The sequence below is a fragment of the Pseudophryne corroboree genome, chromosome 6 (genome assembly GCF_028390025.1).
Source record: "Pseudophryne corroboree isolate aPseCor3 chromosome 6, aPseCor3.hap2, whole genome shotgun sequence".
Classification (NCBI taxonomy): Eukaryota; Metazoa; Chordata; class Amphibia; order Anura; family Myobatrachidae; genus Pseudophryne; species Pseudophryne corroboree.
In genome coordinates this window covers 625,969,427-625,992,476 of record NC_086449.1, presented here as the reverse complement: position 1 = coordinate 625,992,476, position 23,050 = coordinate 625,969,427, and the positions used below count along the sequence as shown (strand labels likewise).

Below are 23,050 nucleotides of genomic sequence, written 5' to 3'. Positions count from 1 at the left end.
GCCACTGGAGGCACAAAAGGAGGCTGAATATGCAGCACTCCCTTGACAAATGTCTGAACTTCAGGCAGTGAAGCCAGTTTTTTTTGGAAGAAAATCGACAGAGCCGAAATCTGGACCTTGATGGAACCCAGTTTTAGGCCCATAGTCACCCCTGACTGTAGGAAGTGCAGAAATCGACCTAGCTGGAATTCCTCCATTGGGGCCTTCCTGGCCTCACACCACGCAACATATTTTCGCCATATGCGGTGATAATGTTGTACGGTTACATCTTTTCTAGCTTTAATAAGCGTAGGAATGACTTCCTCCGGAATACCCTTTTCTTTTAGGATCCGGTGTTCAACCGCCATGCCGTTAAACGCAGCCGCGGTAAGTCTTGGAACAGACAGGGCCCCTGCAGCAGCAGGTCCTGTCTGAGCGGCAGAGGCCATGGGTCCTCTGAGATTAATTCTTGAAGTTCCGGGTACCAAGACCTGTGGCTTTTCCCAACGGTTTACAATCAGTTGGAAGACTTCTGGATGAAGTCCCCACTCTCCCGGGTGGAGGTCGTGCCTGCTGAGGAAGTCTGCTTCCCAGTTGTCCACTCCCGGAATGAACACTGCTGACAGTGCTAACACGTGATTTTCCGCCCATCGGAGAATCCTTGTGGCTTCTGCCATCGCCGTCCTGCTTCTTGTGCCGCCCTGTCGATTTACATGGGCGACTGCCGTGATGTTGTCTGACTGGATCAGAACCGGCTGGTTTTGAAGCAGGGGCTTTGCTAGACTTAGGGCATTGTAAATGGCCCTCAGTTCCAGAACATTTATGTGTAGGGAAGTCTCCTGACTTGACCAAAGTCCTTGGAAGTTTCTTCCCCGTGTGACTGCACCCCAGCCCCGAAGGCTGGCATCCGTGGTCACCAGAACCAAGTCCTGTATGCCGAATCTGCGGCCCTCTCTGAGATGAACACTCTGCAGCCACCACAGCAGAGACACCCTGGTCCTTGGAGACAGGGTTATCAACCGATGCATTTGAAGATGCGATCCGGACCATTGGTCCAACAGGTCCCACTGAAAGGTTCTGGCATGGAACCTGCCGAATGGAATCGCTTCGTAGGAAGCTACCATCTTTCCCTGGACTCGCGTGCAATGATGCACCGACACCTGTTTTGGTTTCAGGAGGCCTCTCACTAGAGATGACAGCTCCTTGGCTTTCTCCTCTGGGAGAAACACTTTTTTCTGGACTGTGTCCAGAATCATCCCCAGGAACAGTAGACGTGTTGCCGGAACCAGCTGAGACTTTGGAATATTCAGAATCCAACCGTGCTGGTGTAGCACCTCCTGAGATAATGCTACGCCGACCAACAACTGCTCTCTGGACCTCGCCCTTATCAGGAGATCGTCCAAGTATGGGATAATTAAAACTCCCTTTTTCCGAACGAGTATCATCATTTCGGCCATTACCTTGGTAAATACCCTCGGTGCCGTGGACAGGCCGAACGGCAACGTCTGGAATTGGTAATGACAATCCTGTACCACAAATCTGAGGTACTCCTGGTGAGGATGGTAAATGGGGACATGCAGGTAAGCATCCTTGATGTCCAGAGATACCATGTAATCTCCCTCTTCCAGGCTTGCAATAACCGCCCAGAGCGATTCCATCTTGAACTTGAGTTTTCTTAAATATGTGTTCAAGGATTTCAAATTTAAAATGGGTCTCACCGAACCGTCCGGTTTCGGTACCACAAACATTGTGGAATAGTAACCCCGTCCTTGTTGAAGTAGGGGCACCTTGACTATCACCTGCTGGGAATACAGCTTGTGAATTGCCTCTAACACAGCCTCCCTTTCTGAAGGAGTCGTTGGTAAGGCAGATTTGAGGAAACGGCGGGGGGGGGGATGTCTCGAATTCCAGCCTGTACCCCTGAGATACCACTTGAAGGATCCAGGGATCTACCTGTGAGCGAGCCCACTGATTGCTGAAGTTTTTGAGACGGCCCCCCACCGTACCTGGCTCCGCCTGCTGAGCCCCAGCGTCATGCGGCGGACTTAGCAGAAGAAGCGGGGGAGGACTTTTGTTCCTGGGAAGTGGCTGTATGCTGCAGCTTTTTTCCCCTACCTCTGCCTCTGGGCAGAAAGGACGCGCCTCTACCCCGTATGCTCTTTTGGGGGCGAAAGGACTGCACCTGATAATACGGTGCTCTCTTTGGTTGTGAGGGGACATGTGGCAAAAATGCTGACTTCCCAGCTGTTGCTGTGGACACTAAGTCTGAAAGACCATCCCCGAACAACTCCTCACCCTTATAAGGCAAAACTTCCATGTGCCTTTTAGAATCTGCATCACCTGTCCACTGCCGGGTCCATAACCCTCTCCTGGCACAAATGGACAGTGCACTTATTTTTTATGCCAGCCGGCAAATATCCCTCTGTGCATCTCTTATGTAAAAGACAGCGTCTTTAATATGCTCTACGTTTAGCAATATAGTGTCCCTGTCTAGGGTGTCAATGTTTTCTGACAGGGAGACTGACCATGCAGCTGCAGCACTGCACATCCATGCTGAGGCAATAGCTGGTCTCAGTATAATACCAGTGTGTGTATATATAGCTTTCTGGAGAGCCTCCTGCTTTCTGTCAGCAGGTTCCTTTAGGGCGGCCGTATCCTGGGACGGCAGTGCCACCTTTTTTGATAAGCGCGTAAGTGCTTTATCCACCCTAGGGGGTGTTTCCCAACGTGACCTATCCTCTGGCGGGAAAGGGTACGCCATTAGTAATTTTTGTGAAATTACCAATTTTTTATCGGGGGAAGCCCACGCTAGTTCACACACTTCATTCAATTCTTCAGAAGGGGGAAAAACTACTGGTAGTTTTTTCTCCCCAAACATAATACCCTTTTTTGTGGTACCTGGGGTCACCTCAGAAATGTGTAAAACATTTTTCATTGCCTCAATCATATAACGAGTGGCCCTACTGGACATTACATTAGTCTCTTCGTCGTCGACACTGGTATCAGTATCCGTGTCGACATCTGTGTCTGCCATCTGAGGTAGCGGGCGTTTTAGAGCCCCTGATGACTTTTGAGACGTCTGGGCAGGCACGGGCTGAGAAGCCGGCTGCCCCGCATTTGGCATGTCGTCAAATTTTTTATGTAAGGAGTCGACACTTTCGCGTAATTCCTTCCACAAGTCCATCCACTCCGGTGTCTGCCCCGCAGGGGGTGACAACACATTTATAGGCACCTGCTCCTCCTCCACATAAGTCTCCTCATCAAACATGTCGACACAGCCGTACCGACACACCGCACACACACAGGGAATGCTCTGACAGAAGACAGGACCCCACAAAGCCCTTTGGGGAGACAGAGAGAGAGTATGCCAGCACACACCAGAGCGCTATATAAATCAGGGATTAACTAAATTATATCCCCTTATAGCTGCTATATGTATATTGCGCCTAAATTTAGTGCCCCCCTCTCTTTTTTACCCTTTTCTGTAGTGTAGACTGCAGGGGAGAGCCAGGGAGCTTCCTTCCAGCGGAGCTGTGAGGGAGAAATGGCGCCAGTGTGCTGAGGGAGATAGCTCCGCCCCTTTTTCGGCTGACTTTTCTCCCGCTTTTTTATGGATTCTGGCAGGGGTATTTATCACATATATAGCCTCTGGGGCTATATATTGTGATATATTTGCCAGCCAAGGTGTATTTATTGCTTCTCAGGGCGCCCCCCCCCCCCCCAGCGCCCTGCACCCTCAGTGACCGGAGTGTGAAGTGTGTATGAGGAGCAATGGCGCACAGCTGCAGTGCTGTGCGCTACCTTGGTGAAGACTGATGTCTTCTGCCGCCGATTTTCCGGATTCTTCTTGCTTCTGGCTCTGTAAGGGGGCCGGCGGCGCGGCTCCGGGACCGAACATCAATGGGCGGTTCCATGCGGCCGATCCCTCTGGAGCTAATGGTGTCCAGTAGCCTAAGAAGCCCAAGCTACCACCAGTTAGGTAGGTTCGCTTCTTCTCCCCTTAGTCCCTCGCTGCAGTGAGTCTGTTGCCAGCAGATCTCACTGTAAAATAAAAAACCTAAAATATACTTTCTCTCTAGGAGCTCAGGAGAGCCCCTAGTGTGCATCCAGCTCAGCCGGGCACAGGATTCTAACTGAAGTCTGGAGGAGGGTCATAGTGGGAGGAGCCAGTGCACACCAGGTAGTCCTAAATCTTTCTTAGCTGTGCCCAGTCTCCTGCGGAGCCGCTATTCCCCATGGTCCTTACGGAGTCCCCAGCATCCACTAGGACGTCAGAGAAAATAAGAATTTACTTACCGATAATTCTATTTCTCGTAGTCCGTAGTGGATGCTGGGAACTCCGTAAGGACCATGGGGAATAGCGGCTCCGCAGGAGACTGGGCACAAAAGTAAAGTTTTAGGACTACCTGGTGTGCACTAGCTCCTCCCCCTATGACCCTCCTCCAAGCCTCAGTTAGGATACTGTGCCCGGACGAGCGTACACAATAAGGAAGGATTTATGAATCCCGTGTAAGACTCATACCAGCCACACCAATCACACCGTACAACCTGTGATCTGAACCCAGTTAACAGCATGATAACAGAGGAGCCTCTGGATAGATGGCTCACAACAACAATAACCCGATTTAGTTAACAATAACTATGTACAAGTATTGCAGACAATCCGCACTTGGGATGGGCGCCCAGCATCCACTACGGACTATGAGAAATAGAATTATCGGTAAGTAAATTCTTATTTTCTCTGACGTCCTAGTGGATGCTGGGAACTCCGTAAGGACCATGGGGATTATACCAAAGCTCCCAAACGGGCGGGAGAGTGCGGATGACTCTGCAGCACCGAATGAGAGAACTCCAGGTCCTCCTCAGCCAGGGTATCCAATTTGTAGAATTTAGCAAACGTGTTTGCCCCTGACCAAATAGCTGCTCGGCAAAGTTGTAAAGCCGAGACCCCTCGGGCAGCCGCCCAAGATGAGCCCACCTTCCTTGTGGAATGGGCTTTTACAGATTTTGGCTGTGGCAGGCCTGCCACAGAATGTGCAAGCTGAATTGTATTACAAATCCAACGAGCAATAGTCTGCTTAGAAGCAGGAGCACCCAGCTTGTTGGGTGCATACAGGATAAACAGCGAGTCAGATTTTCTGACTCCAGCCGTCCTGGGAACATATATATTTTCAGGGCCCTGACTATGTCCAACAACTTGGAGTCCTCCAAGTCACTAGTAGTCGCAGGTACCACAATAGGTTGGTTCAGATGAAACGCTGAAACCACCTTAGGGAGAAAATGAGGACGAGTCCTCAATTCCGCCCTGTCTGAATGGAAGATCAGATAAGGGCTTTTACAGGATAAAGCCGCCAATTCTGACACGCGCCTGGCCGAGGCCAGGGCCAACAACATGACCACTTTCCATGTGAGATATTTTAACTCCACAGATTCAAGTGGTTCAAACCATTGTGACTTTAGGAACCCCAAAACTACATTGAGATCCCAAGGTGCCACTGGAGGCACAAAAGGAGGCTGTATATGCAGTACCCCTTTTACAAACGTCTGAACTTCAGGAACTGAAGCTAGTTCTTTCTGGAAGAAAATTGACAGGGCCGAAATTTGAACCTTAATGGACCCCAATTTTAGGCCCCTAGACACTCCTGTTTGCAGGAAATGCAGGAATCGACCTAGTTGAAATTCCTCCATCGGGGCCTTACTGGCCTCGCACCACGCAACATATTTTCGCCTAATGCGGTGATAATGCTTTGCGGTTACATCCTTCCTGGCTTTGATCAGGGTAGGGATGACTTCATCCGGAATGCCTTTTTCCTTCAGGATCCGGCGTTCAACCGCCCTGCCGTCAAACGCAGCCGCGGTAAGTCTTGTAATAGATAGGGTCCTTGATGGAGCAGGTCCCTACTTAGAGGTAGAGGCCACGGGTCCTCCGTGAGCATCTCTTGAAGTTCCGGGTACCAAGTCCTTCTTGGCCAATCCGGAACCACGAGTATAGTTCTTACTCCCCTCCGTCTTATAATTCTCAGTACTTTTGGTAAGAGAGGAAGAGGAGGGAACACATACACTGACTGGTACACCCACGGTGTTACCAGAGCGTCCACAGCTATTGCCTGAGGGTCCCTTGACCTGGCGCAATACCTGTCCAATTTTTTTGTTTAGGCGGGACGCCATCATGTCCACCTTTTGTTTTTCCCAACGGTTTACAATCATGTGGAAGACTTCTGCTGAGGAAGTCTGTTTCCCAGTTGTCCACTCCCGGAATGAACACTGCTGACAATGCTATCGCATGATTTTCCGCCCAGCGAAAAATCCTTGCAGCTTCTGCCATTGCCCTCCTGCTTCTTGTGCCGCCCTGTCTGTCTACGTGGGCGACTGCCGTGATGTTGTCCGACTGGATCAGCACCGGCTGACCTTGAAGCAGAGGTCTTGCTTGGCTTAGGGCATTGTAAATGGCCCTTAGCTCCAAGATATTTATGTGAAGTGATGTCTCCAGGCTTGACCACAAGCCCTGGAAATTTCTTCCCTGTGTGACTGCTCCCCAGCCTCGCAGGCTGGCATCCGTGGTCACCAGGACCCAGTCCTGAATGCCGAATCTGCGCCCTCTAGAAGATGAGCACTCTGCAACCACCACAGGAGAGACACCCTTGTCTTTGGTTACAGGGTTATCCGCTGATGCATCTGAAGATGCGATCCGAACCATTTTTCCAGCAGGTCCCACTGGAAAGTTCTTGCGCGGAATCTGCCGAATGGAATTGCTTTGTAGGAAGCCACCATTTTTCCCAGGACCCTTGTGCACTGATGCACTGACACTTGGCCTGGTTTTAGGAGGTTTCTGACTAGTTCGGATAACTCCCTGGCTTTCTCCTCCTGGAGAAACACCTTTTTCTGGACTGTGTCCAGGATCATCCTTAGGAATAGAAGACGTGTCGTCGGGATCAGCTGTGATTTTGGAATATTAAGAATCCAACCGTGCTGCCGCAACACTACTTGAGATAGTGCTACCCCGACTACCAACTGTTCCCTGGATCTTGCCCTTATCCGGAGATCGTCCAAGTAAGGGATAATCAAAACTCCCTTCCTTCGAAGGAGTATCATCATTTCGGCCATTACTTTGGTAAAGACCCGGGGTGCCGTGGACAAACCAAACGGCAGCGTCTGAAACTGATAGTGACAGTTCTGTACCACAAACCTGAGGTACCCTTGGTGAGAAGGGTACATTGGGACATGGAGATAAGCATCCTTGATGTCCAGAGACACCATATAATCCCCTTCTTCCAGGTTTGCCATCACCGCTCTGAGTGACTCCATCTTGAATTTGAACCTTTGTATGTAAGTGTTCAAGGATTTCAGATTTAAATTAGGTCTCACCGAGCCGTCCGGCTTCGGTACCACAAATAGCGTGGAATAATACCCCTTTCCCTGTTGTAGGAGGGGTACCTTGATTATCACCTGCTGGGAATACAGCTTGTGAATGGCTTCCCATACCGCCTCCCTGTCGGAGGGAGACGTCGGTAAAGCAGACTTTAGGAAACGGCGAAGGGGAGACGTCTCGAATTCCAATTTGTACCCCTGAGATACCACCTGAAGGATCCAGGGGTCCACCTGTGAGTGAGCCCACTGCACGCTGAAATTTTTTAGACGGGCCCCCACCGTGCCTGAGTCCGCTTGTATAGCCCCAGCGTCATGCTGAGGACTTGGCAGAAAACGGGAGAGGGCTTCTGTTCCTGGGAACTGGCTGTTTGCTGCAGCCTTTTTCCTCTCCCTCTGCCACGGGGCAGAAATGAGGAGCCTTTTGCCCGCTTGCCCTTATGGGGCCCAAAGGACTGCGCCTGATAATACGGCGTCTTCTTATGTTGAGAGGCTACCTGGGGTAAAAATGTGGATTTCCCAGCCGTTGCCGTGGCCACCAGGTCTGTTAGACCTACCCCAAATAACTCCTCCCTTTTATAAGGCGATACTTCCATATGCCTTTTGGAATCAGCATCACCTGACCACTGTCTTGTCCATAACCCTCTTCTGGCAGAAATGGACAGCAAACTTACTCTTGATGCCAGTCGGCAAATATCCCTCTGTGCATCACGCATATATAGAAATGCATCTTTTAAATGCTCTATAGTCAGTAATATACTGTCCCTATCTAGGGTATCAATATTGTCAGTCAGGGAATCCGACCAAGCCACCCCAGCACTGCACATCCAGGCTGAGGCGATTGCTGGTCGCAGTATCACACCCGTGTGAGTGTATATACATTTTAGGATATTTTACTGCTTTCTGTCCGCAGGTTCCTTAAGGGCGGCCGTATCCGGGGACGGTAGTGCCACCTGTTTAGACAAGCGTGTGAGCGCTTTATTCACCCTAGGGGGTGTTTCCCAACGTGCCCTATCCTCTGGCGGGAAGGGGTATGATGCTAATAACTTTTTAGGAATTAACAGTTTTTATCGGGGGAAACCCTCGCATCATCACACACTTCATTTAATTCCTCAGATGCAGGAAAAACTACAGGCAGTTTTTTCTCACCCAACATAATACCCTTTTTAGTGGTACTGGTATTATCAGAAATGTGTAAAAACATTTTCCATAGCCTCAATCATGTAACGTGTGGCCCTACTGGAAGTCACATTCGTCTCTTAATCGTCGACACTGTAGTCAGTATCCGTGTCGGCGTCTGTATCTGCCATCTGCGGTAACGGGCGTTTTAGAGCCCCTGATGGCTTTTGAGACACCTGGACAGGCACAGGCTGAGTCGCCGGCTGTCTCATGTCATCAATCTTTTGTAAAGAGCTGACACTGTCACATAATTCCTTCCATAAGCTCATCCACTCAGGTGTCGACTCCCTAGGGGGTGACATCTCTGTTACAGGCAATTGCTCCGCCTCCACATAATTTTCCTCCTCATACATGTCGACACAACGTACCGACACACAGCACACACACAGGGAATGCTCTGATAGAGGACAGGACCCCACTAGCCCTTTGGGGAGACGGAGGGAGAGTATGCCAGCACACACCAGAGCGCTATATATATACAGGGATAACCTTATATAAGTGTTTTTTCCCCTTATAGCTGCTGTATTGTTATACTGCGCCTAATTAGTGCCCCCCTCTCTTTTTTAACCCCTTTCTGTAGTGTAGTAACTGCAGGGGAGAGCCAGGGAGCTTCCCTCCAACGGAGCTGTGAGAGAAAATGGCGCCAGTGTGCTGAGGAGATAGGCTCCGCCCCCTTCTCGGCGGCCTTTTCTCCCGTTTTTCTGTGGAATCTGGCAGGGGTTAAAATTCATCCATATAGCCCTGGGGGCTATATGTGATGTATTTTCGCCAGCCAAGGTGTTTTTATTGCTGCTCAGGGCGCCCCCCCCTAGCGCCCTGCACCCTCAGTGACCGGAGTGTGAAGTGTGCTGAGGAGCAACGGCGCACAGCTGCAGTGCTGTGCGCTACCTTGGTGAAGACAGGATGTCTTCTGCCGCCGATTTTCCGGACCTCTTCTTGCTTCTGGCTCTGTAAGGGGGCCGGCGGCGCGGCTCTGGGACCGGACTCCGAGGCTGGGCCTGTGTTCGGTCCCTCTGGAGCTAATGGTGTCCAGTAGCCTAAGAAGCCCAATCCACTCTGCAAGCAGGTGAGTTCGCTTCTTCTCCCCTTAGTCCCTCGATGCAGTGAGCCTGTTGCCAGCAGGTCTCACTGAAAATAAAAAACCTAAAACTAAACTTTCACTAAGAAGCTCAGGAGAGCCCCTAGTGTGCACCCTTCTCGGCCGGGCACAAAAATCTAACTGAGGCTTGGAGGAGGGTCATAGGGGGAGGAGCCAGTGCACACCAGGTAGTCCTAAAGCTTTACTTTTGTGCCCAGTCTCCGGCGGAGCCGCTATTCCCCATGGTCCTTACGGAGTTCCCAGCATCCACTAGGACGTCAGAGAAAAGGGGAATCAGCCTGCCGCAATGTGTAAAAAGGGGGGACTGCCTGACGTAATGTGTAAAAAGGGGGAATCAGCCTGCCGCAATGTATAAAAAGGGGGGACTGCCTGACGTAATGTGTAAAAAGGGGGAATCAGCCTGCCGCAATGTGTAAAAATGGGGGACTGCTGCCTGCCGCTTTGTGTAAAAAGGGGTAATCTGCCTGCCGCAATGTGTAAAAATGGGGAATCTGCCTGCCGTAATGTGTAAAAATGGGGACGCTGTCTGCCGTAATGTGTAAAAAGGGCACGCTGTCTGCCGTTATGTGTAAAAAGTGCACGCTGTCTGCCGTTATGTGTAAAAAGGGCGCGCTGTCTGCCGTTATGTGTAAAAAGGGCACGCTGTCTGCCGTTATGTGTAAAAAGGGCACGCTGTCTGCCGTTGTGTGTAAAAAGAGGAATCTGTCCGCTGTAAGGTGTTAAAGGGTCTCTACCTGGTGTAGTGGTGCTACTGTGCGGCGTAATTTGAATAATGGAGACTACTGTGTACGGTTTTATGAATTGGTATTATTTTGTGGCCACACCCCTTCCCCACGAAGCCACGCCACTATGTATTTTTGTGCGCGCCTACGGCACGCACTGCCCCTGTTTTGCATGCAGGGGTGGGGCTCCGATGCCGTTTCTTGCACACAGTGCTAAAATGTCTAGTTACGGCACTGTTGCTAGGTATCCATTTCTCTGGCCCTGAACAGGTCCCCCTCACCAGATCCTCTCCAGGGGTGAGGGGGTGGACTTGGATGGGATGTGTGTGTGTGGGGGGGGGAGTGGGGGCAAAGCATTTTGTCGCACCTGGGCCCACCGCTCGCTAGTTCCGCCACTGGTCCACGGGCTCCGTCTCTCTGTGACCCTGGTCAGCTGATCTGCGCCTGTGAACCGAGATGCTGTGAAACTCCCAGCTGACAACTCAGTTTACAGCATTGGAGTCACAAAGCAGGAGCACAGCATTCACCTGACTGGATCACTTGAGGTAAATGTTAGCTTAGCGAGGGAGAGAAAGAAGGGGTTATGGAGGGATAGCTGGCAACACATGCACCAGCACAATCTCAGGGGGGTTTTGTGAAAAATACCCTAAGAAGTGCAGAGAAGAGATTTGCAGGGACAGAGCTTCTTCGCAAGCTCTGTACCTTCATGTGATATTTGCAACTAATAAAGTGAAGGCTTCTATGAATTATGAGAATTTGAACTAAAAAAGGCACAAGTCTGATGATCTTGAAGTGAAAAATATTCCTGCATTGTAGTCTTGGGTTAAAATACTATTGTTAATAGTCTAAAACTTTCATTGGTTCCCAATTCCTACAAAAATTAAATTCGGGTACATGAGCAGATGCTAAAGTCAGCAGGGGTTCAACTCTAGTATTACATTTTCTGTGGCCAATCCCTTTATCCTTTTCCCATGTACATGCAATACCTTAATCTATATTTCATGCCGACCTCTTTCTTACCCTTTTATCCCATATGTCCAACTCTTTGTCAGTCATTTCCACTTGGATATTCCAACTACTTTAAGCTCCACACGTAAACTACTGAGCTCATCATCTACTGATTTCCAAGTATCACTACAGGTTGAGTCTCCCTTATCCAAAATGCTTGGGACCAGAGGTATTTTGGATATCGGATTTTTCCGTATTTTGGAATAATTGCATACCACAATGAGATATCATGGTGATGGGACCTAAAGCTAAGCACAGGATGCATTTATGTTACATACACACCTTATACACACAGCCTGATGGTAATTTTAGCCAATATTTTTTATAACTTTGTGCATTAAACAAAGTGTGTGTACATTCACACAATTCATTTATGTTTCATATACACCTTATACACAAAGCCTGAAGGTCATTTAATACAATATTTTTAGTAACTTTGTGTATTAAACAAAGTTTGTGTACATTGAGCCATCAAAAAACAAAGGTTTCACAATCTCACTCTCACTCAAAAAAGTCCGTATTTCGGAATATTTGGATATGGGATACTCAACCTGTACTACGTTTAGTTACCCTTATCATTGGTAACAGTCTACTAACTAAGTCCTCGACTTCACCCATAGCTTCACAGAGGGTTAATATAATAGCCTGCAAACAGCAGGCATCACGTGTGCCGAGCGGGTCTGCCCTATGTTTTAAAGTAGCAATCATTAAAAAGACAAAACCAGGTTGGTTTGTCTTTTTGATGATTGCTACTTTAAAACATAGGGCAGACATGCACATAACCCGCCGATGCGCAGTTCGCAGGCTATTACATTAACCCCCAGTTATCCACTCTATTGTAAAGTCATGTAGCTACAGTACCTTCTTCTAAACAATGCCAGAAAAGTCTATTCTCTTCCTATTTCCCTCCTTGACTAAACTAGAAACTAGAATTTCTGTCACCCGGGACATGGTCAGTGGTGGAACTAGTGAATAGTGGGCCCAGGTGCAAATAAATACTTTGGGCCCCCATTTTTCACCACACCATCAGTTCACAATATGATAAATGGCAGCGGATGATAGGGAGAAGTTGTCAGGGAGAGGCAGTGGGTAAAAGGGAGAGGGTACCAGGTAGTGGATGATGGAGAGAGGCAGTGTGTGACGGAAAGAGGTAGTGGGTTACACTAGGGAGAGGTAGTGGGTTATGCCATGGAGCTGATGACAGGCAGTGGACAACAGGGAAAGAGTGGCGCTCACCAAGTCATTGAGAGAGGCAATAAGAGACACCAGGGAGAGGGTGACTGGCAGTGGGTGACAGGGAGAAGCAGAAGGTGATGCCAGGGCGAGGGTGAAAGGCACTGAGTGAAACCAGGGAGAGGGTGAGGGGTAGTGGGTGATGCTAGGAAGAGCCAGTGGGTGACACCAGGGAGAAGGTGACAGGGATAGACAATTGATGATGCAAGTTAGAGACAGTGGGTGGCACCAGGGAGAGGGAGACAGGGAATGGGTGACAGAGAGGCAGTGGGTGATGCCAAGGAGAGGGTGACAGAAAGAAGCAATGGGTGGGGCGACATGCAGCGGATCGTAGGGAGAGGGTGACAGAGAGAGGCAGTGGGTGATAGTAGGGCACTGGGTAACACCAGGGAGTGGTTGACAGGGAGAGAGAGGCAGTGGGTGATGCCAGGGAGAGGGTGGCAGGCAGCAGGTGACAGAGTGAGGCAGTATGTGAAACCAGGGAGAGAGTGGTTGGCTAAGGTAAGGAGAGTTATGGTAGACTTACCATTGTTAACTCTCCTTCTGCGAGGTACATTGGGTTCCACAGGAAAACATCGGGCAGAATGGATCTTAATCCAGAAGCACCAACAGGCTAAAGCTTTAGGCTGTCCCAGGATGCATTGCGGGGCCTCCTCTATAACCCAGCCTCCAGGCACTGTGAGCTCAGTTTCGTTAACCAGTCCAATGTAGGAGCAGGTAAGAGAGAAGGTAGATGTTAGTCACATAGAACCACATTCTCACGACAGGAGAAGGGACCAGCGGCTAATGCCATACAAACCCATAGAAGCTAGGTGCATCAGGGCGGGTGCCCTGTGCAACCCAATGTACCTCACAAAAAGAGAGTTGTTAATGGTAAGTCTACCATAACTCTCCTTTTCTACAGCAGGTTACATTGGTTTCTACAGGGAAACATCGGGGATGTCCTAAAGCAGTTCCTCAAGGGAGGGGATGCGCCATAGTGGGTATGAGAACCCGGCGTCCAAAGGAAGCATCCTGGGAGGCGGAAGTATCAAAGGCATAGAACCTAGTAAACGTGTTCACAGAGGACCACGTAGCCGCCTTCCACAATTGTTCTGTGGACGCGTCACGGCGAGCCGCCCAAGAAGGTCCAACAGACCGAGTAGAATGGGCATTAAGAGCAGCAGGAGCTGCGAGACCAGCCTGCGCATGAGCTGGTGCAATCACCATTCTAATCCATCTGGCTAAGGTTTGCTTATTCGCAGGCCAGCCACGTTTGTGAAAACCGAACAAGACAAAAAGGGAGTCTGACCTCCTGAATGAGGCAGTCCTCTCCACATATTTACAGAGAGCCTGTACCACATCCAAAGACCGCTCTTTGGAGGACAAATCAGAAGAGATAAAGGCCAGAACCACAATCTCTTGGATGTGGGTGAGTTCTAAGAACTGCCTGGGTGAGTTCTAAGAACTGGGTGAGTTCTAAGAACTGCCTGGGTGAGTTCTAAGAACCTGGGTGAGTTCTAACAACTGCCCGGTCACAATGAAATAATAGAAAGGGTGGATGACAGGACAATGAGCCTAAGTCAGACACCCTTCTAGCAGAGGCAATAGCCAGTAAAAACAAGACCTTGGCCGTGAGCCATTTCAGGTCCACCGTCTCAAGAGGTTCAAATGGAGACTCTTGCAGGGCATTCAGGAAAACCAACAGATCCCATGGAGCCACAGGAGGGACACAGCGAAGCTGAATACGTAAGACACCCTGAGTGACTGCATGAACATCAGGTATACAGTAGGTGCATTTTTTCTCTGAAACCATACCGACAAGGCAGATATGTGAACTTTGAGGGAGGCCAGATGAAGGCCGAAGTCCAGCCCTCTTTGCAGAAAAGCCAGAATTTTGGAAGTTCTGAATCTGTATGCATTATAATTCTTATCAGCACACCAGGTGAAGTAAGAATTCCAGACCCTGTAATAAATCCGAGCTGAAGCCGGTTTACGGGCTTTTAATATAGTTTGGATGACCGTCTTGGAGAATCATTTAGCTCTAAGGAGTGATGTTTCAAGAGCCATGCTGTCAAAGCCAGCCTGGCCAGGTCCGGATAATGACAAGGGCCCTGTACAGGGAGGTCTGGGCACTGAGGAAGTAGAAGAGGATGCTCTGTCGATAAACCCTGCAGGTCTGAGAACCAATGCCGTCTGGGCCACGCTGCAGCGACTAGAAGTAGAAATCCTCCTCCTTCTTTTTTGAACTTTCACAGGACCCTGGGCAGGAGTGACACTGGAGGGAACATGTAAGGCAGACGAAAGTTCCATGGAATTGCCAGTACGTCCACGAACGCTGCTTGAGGATCCCTGGTCCTTGATCCGAAGACCGGAACCTTGGAGATTGTGTTGAGACGCCATCAGGTCTACATCTGGTAGGCCCCACTTGTCCACTAGGAGTTGAAAGACTTCTGGATGAAGACTCCACTCGCTGGCATGCACGTCTTGGCGACTGAGTAAGTCTGCTTCCCAGTTCAGGACGTCCGGAATGAACACTGCCCTTATTGCTGGCAGATGGCGTTCCTCCCAACAAAGGATTTTTGACACTCCAGCGACCCTGAAAAGAGCATTGCTCCAACATTGGATCCCATCCCCTCAGACCGGTGTCCGTTGTCAGCAGGACCCAGTCGGGGATCCAGAATGGATGGCCCCTGCTTAATTGCTGGTCCTGTAGCCATCAGGTCTCAGGTCAGCGAAAGACGAACCTCCGCAGTCAAAGTGATCATGTGAGATCTGATCCGATGAGGTAGGCCGTCCCACTTGGAAAGGATTAACTTCTGCAGAGGTCAAGAATTTGAGAAATTGAGCGTACTCTACCATGTCGAATGCCGACAACATCAGGCCAAGTACTTGCATCGCCGAGTGTATCGACACTCTAGGGCGACAAAGGAAACCTCTTATCCTGTCTTGAAGTCTCAGGACTTTTTCTGGAGATGGCGTACCCATGAGAGACATCTTCCCGCACCCATGCGTCTGAAGTGGTCTTTAACCAGACCTGGGTGAATTGCAGAAGTCAGACTCCCACCCTGGAGTCCCCCAGGGGGAGGCCCGCCACATCATTCGGCAGGCTTGTCTTATTTAGAAGCAGGTTGACGGGAGCACGAGATTGTCTCGGGTATTCCTGACCTTTTGCTTTCCCTTGAGGCCGAAAGGAACGAAAAGCGGTACCTTTAGCCTTCTGTGCAGAAGTATTAGTATTTGGGAGAAAGGCAGTCTTAGCAGCCGCCAATTCAGAAACAATATTACTTAGGTCTATCCCAAACAAAATGTCCCCCTTAAAGGGAAGTACCTCCAAGGTCTTTTTCTAGTCTAGGTCCACCTTCCATGACCTCAACCACAGAATAAGTCAAGCCAGGACAGACGTAGTCGACGATTTGGCTGCCAACACACCCACCTCAGAGGACGGCTCCTGAATGTAATAGGCAGCAGGGGTAATGTGAGACAGGTACTGTCTGGCATTGTCAGGTACTTGGGCAGCTCTTCCTCTAATGCCTGAACCAACGCTTCAAATCCTTTTGCAGCTCAAGAGGCCGCAATAGTGGGTCTATGTACAGCACCTGTAAGGGAGTAAATAAGACTTCAGGCATCCTTCCACATGCTTATCTGTCGGTTCCTTCAGTGACGTGACAATGGTGACAGGCAGAGTGGATGACACCACTAGGCAGGTGACATGAGAATCCACCGACGGTGAATTTTCACACTTGTTACATAACTCTGCAGGGAGAGGATAGCAAGCCAAGGCACGTTTAGACAAAGGGAATTTCTTCCCTGGATTAGCCCAGAGTTCCTGCCTGATGTCCACCAAATGGTTAGAATGGGGTAATAGATTTTTAAACACCTCCTGCCGTTTTAACATATCATTTTTTAGCCACAGTAGTGGCATCCTCATCATCAGTGATTTGTAGTATTTGCTTAATAGCAACCACAAGGGCAGGGACATCAATTTGCAATGGAGAATCCTCATCAGAATTACCTGATGCAGTGTCTGACAGGATAGTATGCTCCCCCTCTTCAGATGAAACATCTGGGAGATTAGTGCATTGTGAGGACTGACTGGGAGATGTATGACACATAGTACACAGACCATCATACACAGCTTCCCCCTCTGTTAAATCTTTGGCACATGTTCTGCATGATGCAGGAGCGTCCACAGACTTACTGCCCTTCTTGTTAGACATTGTACACAAATGCAACAACAGATCGATTTAGTACGATAAAGCCAGAGTACAATACCTATTATTAAAACTGTTAGTATGTGACTGTAGACACAGTACACAACACCAGCAAGTACACAGTAGAATACAAGTAATGGGTAAATACTGTGATGCACTACATATATGACCCTGACGCACTTAGTCCCTTAGGGTACAGAATATAGTGATCGGTATATCTGGAAACACTGAAAGTGAAACCACACAGCAGATACAGGCACACACAGTAACAGGCAAATGCAGATAATGATTATGACAATAAAACTGCACTGGACTAGTATATGTAAAGATACATATATAAACACAGCACGGTCCTAGACTAGAGGTATATATCAGAATACTCATACAATATATTCTGTAATAGGTATACTTTCTCTTAACTAACGCTGTCTGTATAGAGACATGTAGAATATTCAAGTGTTTGTAAAGACACAGCGCTGTATACTGGCGCTTTACAAGGAAGAACTTGCCCTGCAGTCCCTGAGACCAGCCGCAACTATGCTTAGAAAATGGCGCCCAGCGTCTCAGTCAGGGAGTGAGGGAGAGTGTGAGGCAGCTCCAGGGCGGGAAAATCTGAAGTAGATGTCGCCCTGGGCCGGGGAGAGGCTACAGGTCAAGCGCCGGCTACCCTATGCTGGACTTCCACCCCAGGTATAGCGAGCCTTATTAAATGGGACGTTAGTACACCCGACCTGTGCTCTATTGCCCTGGTGGTCTAGTGGAGTGCTTGCTCGATGACAGTGTACACGCCAGCACTGCGACCCATCTCCCTAGGTCGCAGACGGAACGCGATTTAATGGCGGGTCCCACTTGTTGGACCTTCTTGTCTCCTCTTTGCATGGATGGCTGCTCCTCCTTGGGCTTTACACTGGGGACTTTTACAAGATGGTGATGTCAGATCCCCGGCACTGGCAGCAAGGTCAGCCGCAAATCAGTGGAGATGTAGCCAGGGTTAGCTGGAGTAATAAGGAGAGGAGAGGGCATTGCGGCCCCTCCCCTCCTTCCAGACGGACTGTTGCTGTGCTCAAGCAGCAGCTGAGACTGCTTACTCTAATTTCCTGGGGAGTGGCTGCTGACGACTCGGAGCAGGGACTGACGGTGAGTGGCAGCGGCATAAAATGAGTCAGTGTGACTCATTGTAATGATGTGAGCCCCTTCGTGGTTGCGGGCCTCAGTGTAATGTACCCTTGCTGCGCTGCTAGTTCTGCCACTGCACAAGGCAGCAATCTGGCTTCCACCCTTGCCCCCCCCCCCCCCCTTCTGCAGTGCCCTAGGGTGAGCTGGGCGATTATCTTTGCCAGGTGTTTGTAATTCAAGGGCTCATCAGCATGTGGAGGGTAGTAGTAAATAATAGGTAATAATAATGCTTTTTCTTGTGCAAACCAACAAGTGCACTAATGAATAATGTTGAGCATAAAAATCATAGAGAGGGAAGGGTAAAAATAAGATTTTACTTACCGATAAATCTATTTCTCATAGTCCGTAGTGGATGCTGGGACTCCGTAAGGACCATGGGGAATAGCGGCTCCGCAGGAGACAGGGCACAAAATAAAAGCTTAAGGATCAGGTGGTGTGCACTGGCTCCTCCCCCTATGACCCTCCTCCAAGCCTCAGTTAGGATACTGTGCCCGGACGAGCGTACATAATAAGGAAGGATATTGAATCCCGGGTAAGACTCATACCAGCCACACCAATCACACCGTACAACTTGTGATCTGAACCCAGTTAACAGTATGATAAACGCAAGGGAGCCTCTGAAAAGATGGCTCACAACAATAATAACCCGAATTTTTGTAACAATAACTATATACAAGTATTGCAGACAATCCGCACTAGGGATGGGCGCCCAGCATCCACTACGGACTATGAGAAATAGATTTATCGGTAAGTAAAATCTTATTTTCTCTGACGTCCTAGTGGATGCTGGGCATCCGTAAGGACCATGGGGATTATACCAAAGCTCCCAAACGGGCGGGAGAGTGCGGATGACTCTGCAGCACCGAATGAGAGAACTCCAGGTCCTCCTCAGCCAGGGTATCAAATTTGTAGAATTTAGCAAACGTGTTTGCCCCTGACCAAGTAGCTGCTCGGCAAAGTTGTAAAGCCGAGACCCCTCGGGCAGCCGCCCAAGATGAGCCCACTTTCCTTGTGGAATGGGCTTTTACTGATTTTGGCTGTGGCAATCCTGCCACAGAATGTGCAAGCTGAATTGTACTACAAATCCAACGAGCAATCGTCTGCTTAGAAGCAGGAGCACCCAGTTTGTTGGGTGCATACAGGATAAACAGCGAGTCAGATTTTCTGACTCCAGCCGTCCTGGAAACATATATTTTCAAGGCCCTGACAACGTCAAGCAACTTAGAGTCCTCTAAGTCCCTGGTAGCCGCAGGTACCACAATAGGTTGGTGCATGTGAAATGCAGAAACCACCTTAGGTAGAAATTGAGGACGAGTCCTCAATTCCGCCCTGTCAGAATGAAAAATTAAGTAAGGGCTTTTATATGATAAAGCCGCCAATTCTGACACACGCCTGGCTGAAGCCAAGGCTAACAGCATCGACACCTTCCATGTGAGATATTTTAAGTCCACAGTGGAAAGTGGTTCAAACCAATGTGACTTTAGAAAACTCAACACCACATTGAGATCCCAAGGTGCCACTGGAGGCACAAAAGGAGGCTGTATGTGCAGCACCCCTTTTACAAATGTCTGAACTTCAGGTACTGAAGCCAGTTCTTTTTGGAAGAAAATCGACAGGGCCGAAATTTGAACCTTAATGGACCCTAATTTTAGGCCCATAGACAGTCCTGTTTGCAGGAAATGAAGGAAACGACCCAGTTGAAATTCCTCTGTAGGGGCCCTTTTGGCCTCACACCACGCAACATATTTACGCCAAATGCGGTGATAATGTTTTGCGGTTACGTCCTTCCTGGCTTTGACCAGAGTAGGAATGACTTCTTCTGGAATGCCTTTTTCCCTCAGGATCCGGCGTTCAACCGCCATGCCGTCAAACGCAGCCGCGGTAAGTCTTGAAACAGACAAGGCCCCTGTAGTAGCAAGTCCTGTCTTAGAGGTAGAGGCCACGGTTCGTCCGTGAGCATCTCTTGAAGTTCCGGGTACCAAGTCCTTCTTGGCCAATCCGTGACCACGAGTATAGTTCTTACTCCTCTCCTTCTTATGATTCTCAGTACTTTTGGTATGAGAGGCAGAGGAGGGAACACATACACTGACTGGTACACCCACGGCGTTACCAGAGCGTCCACTGCTATTGCCTGAGGGTCCCTTGACCTGGCGCAATATCTGTCCAGCTTTTTGTTTAGACGTGACGCCATCATGTCCACCTTTGGTTTTTCCCAACGGTTTACAATCAGGTGGAAGACTTCTGGGTGAAGTCCCCACTCTCCCGGGTGAAGGTCGTGTCTGCTGAGGAAGTCTGCTTCCCAGTTGTCCACTCCCGGAATGAACACTGCTGACAGTGCTATCACATGATTTTCTGCCCAGCGAAGAATCCTTGCAGCTTCTGCCATTGCCCTCCTGCTTCTCGTGCCGCCCTGTCTGTTGACGTGGGCGACTGCCGTGATGTTGTCCGATTGGATCAACACCGCCTGACCCTGAAGCAGAGGTTTTGCTTGACTTAGGGCATTGTAAATGGCCCTTAGTTCCAGAATGTTTATATGAAGAGATGTTTCCATGCTTGACCACAAGCCCTGGAAATTCCTTCCCTGTGTGACTGCTCCCCAGCCTCTCAGGCTGGCATCCGTGGTCACCAGGATCCAATCCTGAATGCCAAATCTGCGGCCCTCTAGTAGATGAGCACTCTGCAGCCACCACAGGAGAGACACCCTTGTCCTTGGCGACAGGGTTATCCGCTGATGCATCTGCAGATGCGATCCGGACCATTTGTCCAGTAGATCCCACTGAAATGTTCTTGCATGGAATCTTCAGAATGGAATCGCTTCGTAATAAGCCACCATTTTTCCCAGGACCCTCGTGCACTGATGCACTGAGACCTGGCCTGGTTTTAGGAGGCTCCTGACTAGCTCGGATAACTCCCTGGCCTTCTCCTCCGGGAGAAACACCTTCTTCTGGACTGTGTCCAGAATCATTCCTAGGAACAGTAGACGTGTCGTTGGAATCTGCTGCGATTTTGGAATATTTAGAATCCACCCGTGCGGACGTAACACTACCTGAGATAGTGCTACTCCGACTTCTAACTGTTCCCTGGATCTTGCCCTTATCAGGAGATCGTCCAAGTAAGGGATAATTAAAATGCCTTTTCTTCGTAGAAGAATCATCATTTCGGCCATTACCTTGGTAAAGACCCGAGGTGCCGTGGACAATCCAAACGGCAGCGTCTGAAACTGATAATGACAGTTTTGTACTACAAACCTGAGGTACCCTTGGTGAGAAGGGTATATTGGGACGTGGAGATAAGCATCTTTGATGTCCAGAGACACCATATAGTCCCCTTCTTCCAGGTTCGCTATCACTGCTCTGAGTGACTCCATCTTGAATTTGAACCTTTTTATGTAAGTGTTCAAGGATTTCAGATTTAAAATTGGTCTCACCGAGCCGTCCGGCTTCGGTACCACAAACAGCGTGGAATAATACCCCTTTCCTTGTTGCAGGAGGGGTACCTTGATTATCACCTGCTGGGAATACAGCTTGTGAATGGCTTCCAAAACTGCCTCCCTGTCGGAGGGAGACTTTGGTAAAGCAGACTTCAGGAACCGACGAGGGGGAAACGCCTCGAATTCCAGTTTGTACCCCTGCGATACTACCTGTAGAATCCAGGGATCCACTTGCGAGTGAGCCCACTGCGCGTTGAAATTCTTGAGACGGGCCCCCACCATATCTGAGTCTGCTTGTAAAGCCCCAGCGTCATGCTGAAGACTTGGCAGAAGCAGGGGAGGGCTTCTGCTCCTGTGAAGCGGCTGCATGGTGCAGTCTTTTTCCTCTTCCTCTGCCCCGGGGCAGAAAAGAGTGGCCTTTTGCTCGCTTGTACTTATGGGAACGAAAGGACTGATTTTGAAAAGACGGTGTCTTTTTCTGCTGATGTGGAGTGACCTGGGGTAAAAAGGTGGATTTTCCAGCCGTTGCCGTGGCCACCAGGTCCGATAGACCAGCCCCAAATAACTCCTCCCCTTTATACGGCAATACTTCCATGTGCCGTTTGGAATCCGCATCCCCTGACCACTGTCGCGTCCATAACGCTCTTCTGGCAGAGATGGACATAGCACTTACTCTTGATGCCAGGGTGCAAATATCCCTCTGTGCATCACGCATATATAGTAATGCATCCTTTAAATGTTCTATAGTTAACAAAATATTGTCCCTATCCAGGGTATCAATATTCTCAGTCAGGGAATCCGACCATGCGACTCCAGCACTGCACATCCAGGCTGAGGCGATTGCTGGTCGCAGTATAACACCAGTATGTGTGTATATACTTTTTAGGATATTTTCCAGCCTTCTATCAGCTGGTTCTTTGAGGGTGGCCGTATCAGGAGACGGTAACGCTACTTGTTTAGATAAACGTGTGAGCGCCTTATCTACCCTAGGGGGTGTTTCCCAACGCGCCCTAACCTCTGGCGGGAAGGGATATAATGCTAATAATTTTTTAGAAATTAGCTGTTTTTTATCGGGGGAAACCCACGCTTTTTCACACACCTCATTTATTTCCTCTGACTTAGGAAAAACTATTGGTAGTTTTTTCTCACCCCACATAATACCCTTCTTTGTGGTACTTGTAGTGTCAGAAAGGTTCAATGCCTCTTTCATTGCCGTGATCATGTAACGTGTGGCCCTACTGGACATTACGTTTGTCTCGTCACCGTCGACACTAGACTCAGTATCTGTGTCAGGGTCTGTGTCGACCCACTGAGGTAACGGGCGTTTTAGCGCCCCTGACGGTGTCTGAGACGCCTGGACAGGCACTAATTGATTTGCCGGCTGTCTCATGTCGTCAACAGTTTTTTGCAAATTGCTGACATTATCACTTAATTGTTTAAATACAATCATCCAGTCAGGTGTCGACTCCCTAGGGGGTGACATCACCAACACAGGCAACTGCTCCGCCTCCACATCATTTTCCTCCTCATACATGTCGACACACGCGTACCGACACACAGCACACACACCGGGAATGCTCTGATAGAGGACAGGACCCCACTTAGCCCTTTGGAGAGACAGAGGGAGAGTCTGCCAGCACACACCCAGCGCTATATATATATACAG

At 49.3% G+C, this 23,050-nt stretch overlaps 1 protein-coding gene across 1 annotated transcript in view; it reads right to left on the bottom strand.

Moving 5' to 3' along the window:
- The window catches only part of PRELID2 (PRELI domain containing 2), a 263,904-nt gene that overhangs the window by 132,221 nt on the left and 108,633 nt on the right, over nt 1–23,050 (bottom strand). The gene's annotated exons all lie outside the window — the stretch shown is intronic.